The following is a 14,221-nucleotide window of genomic DNA, read 5'->3' as shown; positions in this document are numbered from 1 at the left end:
ACCAAATTACTATCAGAGCTGGCCTACTGGTATTATACAGCTAATATATATATTGTTTAGTATTAAGCTTTGCTTGTTCCATATTCAGTTTTTCAGCAAAACGTGTTTGAGTCCATAAGAAAAGATTCATTCTCATATCTGGAGGAATAAATATATTTCAATAAATATTAACGTTAGCCCGCGACTTTGTTCCAGTTTTGAATTTTGGCCCACTGTGTATTTGAGTTTGACACCCCTGGTCTAGAGCTTCATGAAAGAATATAGTGAATCAGATAATCTGTTGTGGCGTCCCCTCAATCAAAATTTTAAAAGATATTCAGAGATTTGTTTTTGTCGGTCTTATCTGGACACATGACTGACAAATACATGACAAATACAGCAGGGAATAAACTTCATAGGAGGGTGACAATGTGTCTCGTTAGCACATGTTGTCATTCTTGCCCTTCAAACATACAATAAAAGTTTCTGCTCAGGAAGTCTGAGACTGCAGCGCAAGATTTCAAGAAACACCATTACCATAAAAGAACAACTTTCCTTCTGGGAAAATAATCAGGACCAGTGAGTAACATAGCATAACCATCGTGCCTGTTTAATCTCCCCGTCACTGTTAAGGGAAATAAATTCTGCATCTGTGAGATTATCCACAGATGGAAAAGGTTTTGCTTCAGAAGTCTCTGGATATCTGAACCATATATTGACTACAACCAGGGATATTTAAATCAGGGCTCTCGTCAGTGCTGTATCATCCACAGGTTTTATCATGTAGCTCCTTTCAGTAGTCTTACCGAAACTGACCCATTACTTATTTCAGCAGGTTGGTACAGACTGCTTTAAAAAAAAAGAAAAGAAAACAGGGTGTACTGAATAGACCCCGGGCTTTTGACAACTTTGGCCATCATACACCAAGACTGCTCCCTGTAGCTTTTTTTAATGCTTACTCAACATTTACTTGGGAGTTGACAAGGTATCCAACTTTATAACAGATTTTTAGCATTTTCATCCCTTGTTCTCTGTCCAGCCTTTTGATATAATGTGTTTGGATTACAAAAGTCAACTCATGCAAGCTATCGATAAACACGTGAACACAAAAGAGATCAGACAGAGCAACAGCTAAGATAAGAAGAGAGAACAAAGACTGATAGGCAAGACTGTAAAACAAACTTGACTTCTATTTTTTTTTGACTTCATATTATGTGTACTCAGTGAGGGAGGGAGGAACATTTCATTCAAATAAAATAAAGTAGAATTGTCTTTAATTTGATCTATACTAAACCTGGGTTTTTGTTATGTTAATATATTGAATTTTCAGCAGTGAGCAGCTATTTTCATATTGCAGGCAGAAAACATTAAGCTAACTTGTCAGTGTTTGGGTATTCTGTCAAAGCTTGTGTTGAACACTTGAGGCTTTAACTTTGAGCACATCAACATCCAAACATCTCTAAGTATATTTGGTCAAGTTCTTTTACAAAACCTCGAGCCAAAGCTTCACGGGCTCCAGCTGTCAAGCTGCGTCTCTCATCAAAATGGGCTAATGATTTTCTCTGCAACCAACAGACTGAAATTATTCCCACTCTCCAACCAGTCAATGAAGATTTTCTTTGGTTAATTACAAGTAGGGCTGCCACAAACGATTATTTTGATAGTCGACTAGTCACCGATTATTTTTGCGATTAGTCGACTAATCAGATCATGCGTCCATTGGATGCACAGCGTACAGCTTATTGCACCAGCATGCATCTGCTCTTATATAACTATCATTAGCTTACAGCTTTAAGTGTTTAAGGTATGTGCTAACTAAAAATAAAGACAAGATGATAGTTTATTAAATTTTAATGAAATTTGCAGATTGTTTCGGTGAAGTTTAATAAACTCCTTGCTATTTAAAATATAACAGGACACCGGAGTTTATTCTCGAGCATCTCACACTTCTGATAATCAGTTGTCTGTTTGACGTTTATTCAGCTGTGCAAAAACTATAACTTTAATCTCAGCCAAATCGATTTACTCAGGAACAAATAAAATACTAAAAAAAAGACAAACAATAAAATTTTTACATTATCTAAGTGACTCATATATGTTTAACCTGAGTAGCGAAAGACAGTGGTGGGTTTGAAAACGATTTGCTGGGAGTCCGGTGTTCTCACGGGCTCTAGTGAGCCTTGCCCCCGGCTAGCTATCGAGCTAGTGGGTAACAAACGTCAGAGCGCTTTTGAAAATATGTGGTGTCTTGATAAACTGAGCAGATATTTGAGGTTTATACAGTTACATTCTCGCCTGAAAATATGTTAAAAGTTTATTTTGTGACCCAGAAAGAATAATAAGAGTAATATTAAAACTAACTAGCTGTTGGAAACTGAGCTGGGCTGCGCTATGAATTCTGGGACAGAGCTACTTCTTCGCAGTGTTGCCAACTCCTTAGTAAGGAAATTCGCTATTGGCTGTCCTAAAAGTCGCTAGAAGTTGCCAAATGACGTCATCACCTAATTTGCATAATTTGTCATGCTAATGTAATTGTAACCTACGTTGTTGGAGAGAGAAATAACATCGTGGAAGAGCCATAAAGTGAGTAAAAAAACGTCCTAAATGCAGTTAGAATTTATTTAGAACTACAAATTAAATTTCTTTTAGCAATTATTGTTTTTTAATGTCACAATTCCAACCCTGCTCCTTTATCCGGGCCTGGACCGGCAAAATTGACCCAAAATTGGCACTCTGGTGGAGTTACTTTCTGTGTGTGTGTGTTTATAAGTAGTTTTAAACCTTGTGATCCACAAAACAGCATAACAGTAAAGGAAGAACTGACTGCGTTAGTCAGTGCGGGAGCAGCGGCTTCGCTCATGCGCGATTCATTTGCGTTTGGACGCACAGGTGTGAACATCACCTGCCCTGATAGCAGCTGGGGGAGGACTATCCTCCACTTGTGAGCGCTTTGGCATGGTGAGGCGCCCACGGCAGCACCGCTGCTTGTTGAGAGTAAGAGCGATACGCATTTTCACGTCACAAAGTCGTCATAAATAAGTCTCCAATAATACCAGAAAAAGTCGCCAGATTACTCGCTAGTCGCTTTTTAGAAAAAAAAGTCGCTAAGGGGGTCTGAAAACTCGCTAAATATAGCGACAAAGTCGCTAAGTTGGCAACACTGCTTCTTCGGGGTTTAACGGCAGCTGGCATCCTTGTACATGCAGTGCTGCCATCTTCTGTTTCAGTCCGTTATTACACTCTTAAATTCTACTACTTATTCCTGCGTCTTTTGTGGTCTTACAAAGCTTCAAACGACGCGTCGACTAATTGTGGCAGCCCTAATTACAAGTGTAATGGACTGAGTAGATATCAGATTTAATTATCTCTTATTGAAGGTGCTCACTGATCATGTTTCCCAAAAATAAAAAGGAGCACTGTGAAATTTTAAGCTCTGAATCGAGCTTAAAAGTCTGTTTAGACAGACCTGAATTTAAAGTCGAGATTCATTCAGGCAAACAAGAAAAGGTCCTAAAAAAGTGATGAAAAAAGCAGGGTATCTGGGGTACAGAGTATAAACAAACAAAAGATTTTTTCAGTACCTTTTTAAGACAAAATACAGAAAAACAGAAAACTCCATGGTAGAACAATCCTAACTCTAGCCATGCTAAGTATTTTAATCCCAGTGTCTTCCCTGTCTGCTTAAGTCCAGAAACAACATCATAAAACTGTCTAAATGCTGCTGTTTGGTTTATAGGAATGGCATCTGTTTATCATGAGCACAAAGAATTTACACCTGACCTGATCTGAGAAATGGAGCCGACCGCTTTGAGTGACAATTTCTTTATTTTCTTTTAAAACATGTTAAACAAGAAGTGATTTCTCAGTATGTGAATTGACTTTTTTGTTCTTTTCTGCTTTTAATTATTTCTGGTATGTCTTACTATTTGAATTTTCTGTCTGTGAAGCTCTCTGTATCTTTATTAAGAAAATAAATCTATAAATAATGTTTCTAAGGTATACTGTACTTGTTCAAGTTATTTTTAGTCTTTGTAGTGTTGTTGTTATAGTTATTGGTTGCAGTTGTTCTAGAAATAGAATATTGCTGTTGATTTTCCAGATATTGCTGTACTTGTTCTAGGTATTGTTGTAGCTACTTTATTTATTTCCTTTTCTTAATAAAAAAGAGGGACAATACATATTAATGAACATTTTAAGAAATGTAAATATGCCAGATTATAGCCTTAGGCAACTTCAGTTGTTGTAGTTGTTATTGATGTAGTTGTGTCATTTAAAATTCTAATTGCTGTAGTTCTAGTTGCAATTATAATAGTAACAAACAAAATGTAACCCAAACTAAAAGCATCTATTTACTTTTCTCCCAAGTTAAGGAAAAAAAGTGCAGTTACTTCAGACTTTGCTCGAGTATGGAAAGAATTGTATCGTATGTAAAACTTTACATTAAGCTTCATACTCTTTCATGTATTTTAAAACTTGTCCATTACTTTACTTAAATTGTATTATCCTTTTTGATGCACCTTGCATTTCAAGAGCTTTTGAAGATCTGCAGGAATGCTGTCGACGTTCAGGGTGATTATATCTTTTTCTTTTCATTTGTAAATTTTTAATAATATTTTGTTTATTTGAACACATCAAGACAAACATATCAATCATGTGGAAAAGCAGCTTTTTACTTAATGTTATTCTCTCTTCCAGTTATGACTGTGGCTGACTGATTGCCTCATCTGTGCTAAATCCACACATCGCTCAATTCCCTGTGTGAAGGGACATCTTCCTCTGCTCAGTCCCATCATCTGCTGCTGAAACCACCTGATTCCCCAGAGTCATTGAGGTTCCATCTCATTTTAATCTGGCACTGGCCGGGGCTTGATTGCAATGTGAACACTGCTTTCCAATTTAACACCCAAACACTTATTTCAGTCTCGGATGTGGCTCCTCCTCCAGCTCTGCCTGCGTCCGTTCAACTAATCCAGGTTATGTAGCGTTGTCCCGGATCTTTTTAGAACCTAGTTGCAGATTAGACACACTAAAGCCCCGTTATCCTCCACCTTGAAACAGTAAGTCTGCCCACACACAAACACACACTCCTAAGTGACTGTTTTCTCATCACAGAGAGGTTGCTACTGCATCGTAACCAACAGCAAACATCATGCCCCCCTTCCACATGCATCACACTGCCATCTTTATACACCTAAATATAAGTGCAGTACAAACTTTGCATTCAGCCTGCACCGTCTCTCCTGGGCGAATTTCTGTACAACACACCCTTCTTTCACTGCTCACATTCAAGCGTACATGCATGTATGAGTGCACTCATTTGCATGCATGCTTGTGGTGAACAGATCTGAGTGAGAAAGCTACTTCTGTAGCTGCTGCTGACTCACTGACAGCTAGCTCACTCAAGGACACACACTCACTCAGAGTATCAACAATTAATTGTGATCACTTTTAATGGCGGATACAAATGACTGCAGCAGGCAGCAAACCAACAGGTCAACGAGGCACTCGGTCAGTGTGACTGGCTGCCAGGGAAAGTTAGCAAAGTCAGCTGGTAAAGCAGTCAAACGAGACAGCCAATTAGGAAGTCGGTCAGGCAGGACTTTAAGCAAGAATCCAGGAAAAGCGGTTTCCCCACTGCTACAACACAACCACGCACATGAAAGAAGCCTAATGGTAGTTCTATGAAATAGTGAAACAAGAAGTTTCACTATATTACATCTTATATTTAAAAAACAAACAAACAACTAAAACAAGATCTGGAAACATTTCTGAAAAAACCTGCCTTCAGTTTGCTGGTTTCAGGCCAACAGGTTTCAGAATGAAACGAGCTGGCAACAAGGCTCCAAGAGATTTATGTTAAGAACCAATCAACTTTCTCAGTTATTAATCAATGTTTTGCTCCAAGGTGACACACTTTTTGACTAAAATATATCTTGTTCAGTAAAAAACTAAAACAACTAGCAGCAATTCAAATTCAAACAACTCCTAGCTATCATTTATTTATTTATAAAGTTATTTATTCCTCCTTTAAAAAAAACAAACAAAAGCTAAGAAATATATATATTTTTTAATAAAATAAAAGACCAAGAGTTTATTACAAGGTTAGAGACCCTTACTGTTACTGTTTGTCAGGCAAAAGCCTGGAAATATAGGAGGTAACATGCTAGGACTACAACTGTAGGAGAAAGGTATGAATGTTTCTGCTGAAGGAAGCGGTGTGTGGTGATTTAAAAGCATGATGATACCGACGGCAACAAGAGCTGTGCACTGCAGAAGAGGAATAAAACTCTGCTTTCATTCTTTTATTCGCATTGTTCAGATGACTGACAACCAGTGTTGGGTAAGTTACTTTAAAATAGTAACTTAGTTACATTACTAGTTACTTCTATCAAAAGTAACTCAGTTACTTCAAGTTACTCGTTACTTTCAAAGTAACTAGTTACTAGGGAAAGTAACTTTGGTTTTACTCAGAATTCTCTTGTTAATGTGTTGCTTCCATAACTTTGCCAGTCTTCTAGCTTGCTTACTTGCCACAAGTGCACTGTGCCACCTACCAATAGAAAGGAAAAGATAATACATATTTCCACGAGAGAAATCCCACGCCTGGACCGTCATTGACTGCTGCCATGATTCTAGCCTACGTCACAGCGTCATGTGTGCCTTTTACATCCAACACAAAAAAGTCGTGGTGCTTTCGATTGTACTCAGAACTTGAAAATTCTGCCTTCTGAATAGGAAGATGTAGGTAACACCAGACTGCAGATGAGCTGCATACAGGGCTGGACGGGGACAAAAAATCGGCCCGGGCATTTTGACTAGAGACCGGCCATTATAGGAAAAATCATAAAGCCTTTGAATGAAAACAAACGCTGTTGTGACAGTGATGTTCACTGTTTTGATGGTATATATGCATCAATCGTTTGTTGTAAGATTCAGATAATTATTTTTTAAAAGCTAGACATTTTAAATGAGAATAAGAAAGAAAAGTATTTCTTTGTGCCCACCTCTCCCTGTTAATGCCCCACCTGGCGCCCCTGGCAAAACTTTGCTAGATCCGCTCCTGCACAGTTACCAGCTGTCAGCTACCTAAAAAGGATCCTGGGGTTATTTGTCTCTCAGAAACAGTTCATAACTTCCCTTCAACTCATTTATGTCACCTAAAAGGTAAACCTGTATCTCCATCACCTGTTCAGCTCTGATGATTCAGTAAGGACATCTCCTGGTTTCATGTTTCCCTCTCACCAGATAAACAAACCGACATCATGACCAGCAGCTTTTTTGCAGCTGTGGCTCCAGCAAACATCAGCTGATACTAGGAATTAATATTAAATAAATCCTAACAACAGCTGATCAAGCTTAAACGTGCTGCTGTTGTTTAACGCGACATCGGCTGGTTTCCTCTTTCTGGCGCAAAGTGGGCGATAAACAAACAAGAGAGCCGATCAGCTGATCATTGATCAGTTTTCATGATTGAAGTAGAAACGGGAGAGGGAGGGAGGAGAATGAGAGAAGAAGAGGCAGCTGTGCAGCAAAGACACAGAATAACTCCAGCTTTGTGCCTTTTTCAATGTAGCCGAATTACGGGACAAACTGTTCCTTTTCACCTCAATAAGAAATGCGTAATATTTTCTCTGAATACCAGACGGGACGGTTGGCAACTCTAATAACTTATGAACAAAATAAAGTTTAATATCGTTAACATCATAGCACCCACCCAGCTGTATAGAAACTCCGTCATGCTAGCTAGTACGCAGTACGGAAAAAGTCAGAATAACGAAAATAAACTCCACCTAAACTTGGTTTATATCTGACCCAGATAGACTGCAGGTCATAACTTCTTACCTGAAGTTCAGTTCACACTTGGACCGGCGGCCGCCTCGGGTCTCTTTTCCTTCTCTTCCACCTGCTGGCCTCCAACACTTGCTAATGTTATTGAATCTGTGGAAGCTCCGCGATAGCCACCACACGAAGTAACGAGTAACGACCCTATCTAAATCCCAGTAACGACTAACACGTTCCTGATTTTGGCATAATAACTAGTTACCGTGCTCGTTACCACAATAATAACGTAGTTACTGTAACGCGTTACTTAATAACGCGTTAGTCCCAACACTGCTGACAACGTTTCAGTTTGGGTCTTAGGCAGGTTACATCATGCAGGCAGAAGAGGCTTGTGCATCAATAGCCTCTGATTTAAAGCTTTTTCCACAGAACAACTGGTTATTAGAGAGCCCTGCATGGGAAAATATGCCATAGCATTGCTGGAATAGAGGCGGCCTAATTAGTGTTACACTCATCTCCTGTCTCATGTGCTCCATGTGCATCTCTCACTCAAGTATGCCACATTCACATAGTCTCTTTTTTATCCATGGACTTTAAGCTGGTTCAAGAATAGTTAGCGTATTTCATGAAAACATTGATCTGTCAAATGTGTTGTTCTTTTAAGTAGACACACAAACACATGACAAATGGCACTTCATTCTGATATCCTCTCCCACGCACATCTAAAGGACGTGAGGTGATAGCCGTGCTCCATTTAACCCCCCTAAATAAAAGCTACTGAAGCTGCTAATTACTGCCCCTATATGCATGTCACATTAAAAGATCCACTCAAGCACACGTTTTACTCCACATGATCAGTATTGGCTCACTTAAAACCCTGGGATCAGTTCTAACTAACATTATTACCAAAGGCTCCTTTTGCTATTGTTTCAGTTTTAGTCCCTAGATAGCATGTACATAGCATAGCCCTGAAATTCTAATGGATTCCCTCTGAATTCATTGTGTAAAAGTAAAAGCAGCGTTTGAATGAAATTACCTAACAAATACCTTGGCTGTTTGTTTAGTAGAGACAGACCAGTTTATTACTTTGCATGTCTATTTGAAGCACCCGTGCAGCAGGAAAACCAAGCATGCAAATGTTAGCTGCTAACTTAGCACCTAATTCTCTAATCCAAATACTGTAACTTTTAGCTTCATAAAACTAGGATGGCAGTAGACAAAATGCTAACTTTGATACTTCTAAATGCAAAAATCTTCATGGTGACTACAGCCATCTTACATATACACTTTCCAGTCACTCGGATACTGCTGACTCGTAACCGAAACCTTCCTTGATCTTGTTATTGAGATCAGAGTATGTTAATACACTTGATGGAGCCATCTTGGTCCTCTGCATGTCCAGGAAATCTACGCAAAGCGTTTGGTCTCAGGTAGGGCACTCTTTATGAAGTAAAGGCTTGTCTACTTTGCATATAGCTTTAGTCCAATGCTGCTACTGTTTGTTAGGGAACGGCTGTGTGCAGACAGGAATAGGACCCAAGGTGCAGACACTCGGAGGCAAAACTTAAACTCAAAACCGCTTTAATGTTAAACTCAAATATAACATAACTGGAAATATCAAAAATAAACTTACACTGGAGGACTGGGAAAAACACACAGCTAAATAAACGGTAGATCGCGACAATGACAAACTGAAACACAGGGCTTAAATACATAGAGGGAGCAATCAGGGAATGGACAACAGGAGGGAAACACAGCTGGGGCAAATCAGAACTGACGAGACAAGGAAGCGTAAACTGAACACACTGAGATAAGACAGAGACCTTCAAAGTAAAACAGGAAACACATAACACAGACTGAACAAAAGACACAGACTCACATGCAGGCACTACAACAGAGGGAACAGAGATGTGGGACCAGGGCAGACACAGACACCGACTGGACACGGGGATATAGCAGACAGGGGAGACAGCAACCAAGGATTACACAGAAACAAACCATAAGACATGACTCTAACGAAAACCCAAAGACTAGAAATTATAAATAATATAATAAACTCAAAAAGCCTGGTTCAACGACCCAGGCATCCTAACACTGTTGAAGCAGCTGAGATCTGCACTGGTTCTGACTAATTTCCTATAAATAACTATCAAAACTACATTAAAAGTCAAATTAGGATTATTGTCTGCTTGCATGCAAAAGTGTATGGAGTATGGAGCCCTCACCACAATAATGGAAACTTGTTGACTTCTGGTACTTGACCAGTTTTGTCTGTACTGTAAACATGTTATTACAGAAAATATGTGCTATTTGTGTTCACAATGTGCTTTAAGCTACGATGTGTGTAAAAGTTTTATTAAGACTGTGTGCTCTCACCAGTTTTGTTTTGTTAACAGTGTTGACAAAAGGAAGAACCCTTTAACCAAAGATTTGCTGTAATAACATAAGGGGTGAATTCAACTGGGACTGTTACTCAACCCTTGAAAACATAAGAAACTGCCAGTAAGTGAGAGATTTGGAACCATGATATCACCACAGTAAACAGTCACGATTATAAATTTGAGCCAATACTGTAAAATTACAGTCAATAACATGCAACCAGTGTTCTAAATCAGTGGTCCCCAACCTTTTTTGCGCCACGGACCGGTTTATGCCCGACAATATTTTCATGGACCGGCCTTTAAGGTGTCGCGGATAAATACAACAAAATAAAACTAGTACCGGTACCAAAAAAAATAAGATTTATTCATAACACACGTGAAAAGACCAAGGAAAACCGAGTAAACGATAAAAACGATAACAAAATAACGCTGAAAACTATACATTTCACACCTGAGCCTCAACTCTCGCGGCCCGGTACCAAACGACTCACGGACCGGTACCGGTCCGAGGCCCGGGGGTTGGGGACCGCTGTTCTAAATCACCGGTTGGCTCACATCGTAGCTCTCACTACTAAAACATTCCTGTGTGTTGACTCTTATTGGATTAAATGTCCAGGATCCCTATGTGTTGACTCTAATTGGATTAACTGCCTGGGATTTTCGAGGTTGACCGGTGGATATGGTGGCTGAAGCTATTTCAGACACACAACAGCTCCATGCTAATTGGCTCTGTGTTTAAGGTGCAATGGTTTTCTAGGGCACTAACATCAAGTGCAGTCTAGCTGGAAGATCTTAAGTATACACACACCTGTTCTTGTTGAGCGCATGCACAACAAGACAGGTGTGTGTATACTTCAAACACAAAACATCAGACACGTGCACACGCGGACACACGCAGAGACCAAAAATGAGCTTATTTTCTACAAAAAGAAAAAAAGGTTGTGTGAAAAGTGTTGACAATCACCACTGTCTCCCCCTGCTCCACCTCCCCTCTCCGTTTATTGATTTGCTTCCATATCCGAGCTGTGTTCACTGATATAATACAAGCACAAACCCACAGATCCGCACACAGAGCCAGAACCTTGCCTCCGTAAACCAGTTTCCTGTCAGCAGGACAACAAATGGAGGAAAATTAGTGTTACAGCATGCCAACACGCATCAGAATGGACTACAAACACAAAACACTAACAGCAACCATTCACCGAGTGACAAAAAAGGAGCGCAATTCGGTCCCGGTGTATTCTTCTCGAAGCTCAATTCAAACTTCGAACTTAATTTTAATGACCGACTCTGAAATTCTGACGAAAGGTCAGAAGATTTTATTTCTAAAAACTAACTCGTGAGTATTTAAGTTCGCAGGGGATTAACAGGATGAGTGTCCATTCTCCTTTCCGATAAATTCTGTCTTTGGTCATTTGGCTTTCAAAGAGGTTGGGATCTGATTTGTATACTCTGACGTCACTTCTCTCCTTCAGACAAGGAGAGAAATATAACTGGGATAAATGACAGAGAGTGCAATGCAAACAAACAGAGACACGTAAGCATAAGTAACAAAAGGTGACCTCTGGGTTTTAATGAGTATGAATATAAAATAATTCCAGAGTGTTTAGCCTTCTAAGTCATAAAGGCCTATTCATCAACTTCTAAGGATTACACACAAAAACACTCTGAAAGTTTTCTACAACTAAGAAAAAGAGAAAAGGCAACTATCAAGCATCTTACATTCAGAATAACATCAATATGTGTGATTTGTTCACCCCAAATCTAAGGTTCACAAAGTAAATTGAAACACAAACAGAGAGTCACAAACTCTTGGTAATAATAACAAAGGATGTTGGCAGGAAAACACTAAATAACATAATCAAAGAATAAGACACAGAAGTGCACGAAAAAACAGAGACACGAGAACCAGAGGAAGATGTGACAAAGGTGCGTCAATAATTAGGGAAAGAGATAATATGACATAATAATGGCTGGAAAGGGAACAAAGGTGGAAAGCGAAAGCACAAAGCCACACGAGCACGTAACCTTCAAAATAAAGAAAAGAGCAAACCAAGAAGGTAAACGGGACAGGAAGAACCCAGAAAAGGAAAATACTGAAGAACATGAAGGCAAAACCAGAAAGTAAGGTTACACCATAATGCAAAAGGCCATAAGAAAGACTGTGACAATGAGAGAAAACTAACATTTTTTAAGAAGTGGGGATACTGTTTGGGTAAACGGACAAGAACAACCTCATCAGCCTTGCAAGGAAGGAGGTGCCAGGTGTCCAGATCTGGCTGCATACGTAGATTTCTGGAGATTTTTGTGCTTTTTTTCCTCTTTATTTGTTTTAAACATTTGACAAAAGACTAAAAGTTGCATTAATATTGATCTGGACCCATTCTCCTAAATATTACAGTACACAATGATAATAAATAAAATCCGCTAAGCACTCCAAAGCCTCCACCTTTGGAAAGTCTGAAGAGGTGCACAAATTTTGGACTTTTAACTGTGTTTTCATTAGTTTTACAGCTTGTTTCTAATATACATCTTTCCCGTGGCCATAGTTTTTTGTTACAGTGGTTCCACAGTTTTAAAAACAAAAAAAGCAAAAATGTTGTTTTATAATTACAGGATAGTGTGGGTACCAGAACTTCCTGTTATTTTACACTTTTTTCCCATAGAGTCAATGCTGACAGACGTCTTTCATTCACCAGCAGTAACATTTCTTTATCATGTAAAAATATTGACACACGCTATTAAAACTGAACTTCTTTTTCTTATACCTCGGGGATTAAATGTGTAACTTTTGTACAATACCAGAAAGTGGAGTTTCACTGGCCCGGCTCACTCAACATCAAACTAAGATGTCTGTGGCCCACGTTGTAAACGAGTTTGACCCACCGGATACAAAATCAGTGTCCACACAGGAAGCAATGCGGCAACCAGAGCAGTGTTTAGCAGTGTCAGGTAACGTAACCTTCGGGTGGATTAAACAAATCTCAACCTTGAGGAAAGCAAATGAAGTGACTACCAATGGGACCTAGCTCCAACTACAGCTCGCTACGCATGGTAAGCAAATCACTTTAAATATGGTCAGACTTCCAACTCTGGAGAATTCAACATATATTTCTTCACACTAACACTGTGAGATTTTATGCTTTACTTCACTGACTCCAGAAGATTTGAATTATTTCTTTTTAAAAATCAGTATGTTTAGAAATTGTGAATAAAAAGGTAACATTTTTCCACATTTCTTCCACTAGGAAGAATTTCACCTTCAGAACAATAAGGACAGCCCATCAAAGTGGGCATGAAGTTCTCAAAAATACATGTATAATGGAAAAATTGGATTTCCCACAGCAACTCAAAGCTTTTTCAGCTGCTTACTGAGCAGCATGCCAAAGAGCATTTCAATAAAGCACAAGCAAGTGTTGCTACAGGTGAGCGATGGGGTGCAGAAGTCCATGGAGGCCTTATTTAAAAGTCCCCGGTGTGTGTATTTTACTCCTATTTGTACACACACTTTGTGGCAAATCATTAACTGCTGTGCAAAGATATGGGGTTAATGACCCTCTTTGCTCTAGGGTCTCTTTAGTATTCTGTAACTGAGGGAATGTGTGTAAAACAGGTTTTGTGAAAGAGATGGGGGTGTGGGTGTGCGTCTGTGTGTGCGCGCTCCCACCGGGGCTGCTGTGGTGAAAGCGAAGCTGAAACCGAATCCTCCGACAGCATCTCTCTGCGGAGATGCTTGTGCCAACGCCCTGTAACAGGTGGCTTGTGCAAAGGAGAGCGACTGTGAATGTGAGATCAGAGAAAGCTAGGTGACCTGATGGTTGTCGGGTAGATAAGGACATTAGAAAACCCAACCGTATGTGGACACCACAAACATGAACACAAACAAATTCTCCCTTCGAATATATCCAGCACTGTGAGATGGAGGTAAGCCTTTCTTTACACAGAAATTATTAAAGACCGTAACTAATATAACTGGCATAGATTCAGTTCAGTTTTATTTATATGGCCAAATTACACTCAAGGTGCTTTATATTGTAAGCTAAAGACCCTCAAATACAACAGCATGAGAAATACACAGA

The 14,221-nt window shown here is 39.4% G+C and overlaps 1 protein-coding gene and 1 long non-coding RNA gene across 2 annotated transcripts in view; both read right to left on the bottom strand.

Moving 5' to 3' along the window:
• man1a1 (mannosidase, alpha, class 1A, member 1) overlaps positions 1 to 14,221 on the bottom strand; it is a 177,805-nt gene that overhangs the window by 135,138 nt on the left and 28,446 nt on the right.
• LOC146501966 (uncharacterized) overlaps positions 1 to 14,221 on the bottom strand; it is a 37,882-nt gene that overhangs the window by 1,431 nt on the left and 22,230 nt on the right. Inside the window, exon 1 of the long non-coding RNA XR_014869413.1 lies at positions 232 to 14,221. This exon is cut by the window's right edge and continues 22,230 nt beyond it. This is a non-coding gene — a long non-coding RNA (uncharacterized LOC146501966). The remainder of the gene's footprint in view (positions 1 to 231) is intronic.

This window comes from Neolamprologus multifasciatus, chromosome 15 (genome assembly GCF_963576455.1).
Source record: "Neolamprologus multifasciatus chromosome 15, fNeoMul1.2, whole genome shotgun sequence".
NCBI classification, from domain to species: Eukaryota; Metazoa; Chordata; class Actinopteri; order Cichliformes; family Cichlidae; genus Neolamprologus; species Neolamprologus multifasciatus.
The sequence above is the reverse complement of the archived record's forward strand: the minus strand, read 5'-3'. Positions and strand labels throughout refer to the sequence as shown.